Source organism: Papaver somniferum, unplaced genomic scaffold (genome assembly GCF_003573695.1).
Source record: "Papaver somniferum cultivar HN1 unplaced genomic scaffold, ASM357369v1 unplaced-scaffold_148, whole genome shotgun sequence".
Lineage (NCBI taxonomy): Eukaryota > Viridiplantae > Streptophyta > Magnoliopsida > Ranunculales > Papaveraceae > Papaver > Papaver somniferum.
This window is the reverse complement of record NW_020624154.1, coordinates 1,742,099-1,743,044: the sequence shown is the minus strand read 5'-3', so window position 1 is coordinate 1,743,044 and position 946 is coordinate 1,742,099.

Genomic DNA, 946 nt, shown 5'->3' with positions numbered 1-946 from the left:
AGAAAGGGAACTTGATAAGGAAATTACTTGTATGAGTATGAGAATCTCAATTGCTCTATCTATAAATTTTCCTTTTAAGTACTGCAGGGATATGACTACTATGATTGACTATGCAGGTAGAATAATTTAAGCAAGGGGATCCCATGTTGATTGCTCCACAAGAGAACAACTAAAGGAGATGCAGTCTTTTAATGGGAAACCCAATAGAGTGGATATAAAGTAACCTTCCAAAGTGATTCAAGCCCAACTTTTCAGGTGCTGATGGGAATATATGAAAATGATAGATAGAATAGTTATATTACTGGTGAAAACTTTGACATTTAACCATTAAGTACTTGTATAAATTTCAATGTAAAAACTTTTTTGTTAGTCTCTAGATACAATATTGTCAAGAAAATAATATATCTAATTTCTATAATAGACATACTATCCAAAATATCTGGAAAAATGAGGGATTAGTACCAATCCTTCATCAACTCTATGTCAGGAATTGCATAAAACTTGTAACTGCTAATGATGCTCAAACTTCTGAATATCAGTTAAATCAATCTAGTGACTGAAATGTTTTCCCTGTTTTGCAGAAAAAAGAAACACTATGTCCAAGGGTGTAATTTCAACTTCTGTTTTGTTTTGTTTCATAACTGGTGCCTAAGGTCCGAGAGATTGGATAATAGAAAGCAAAAACTTCGGGAGCTAGCAACATCAAGTACATAATTAAAACAGGAGGGCAGTTTCATGGGGTTTTGTGCAAAATTAATGCAATGCAGATTATGGCCAGGAGGCATGCAGGTCAGTTGCATGCAATATTAATTCCAGGAGGTTTCATGCAAAATTAATTCCAGGAGGCAATGCAAGGGAAATAAATACAATTTATGTTTACCTCATAATGAGGGTAAGAGCCTAGTTCAGAATTGTATAAATAGAGGGAATATAATCCTGATGGGGG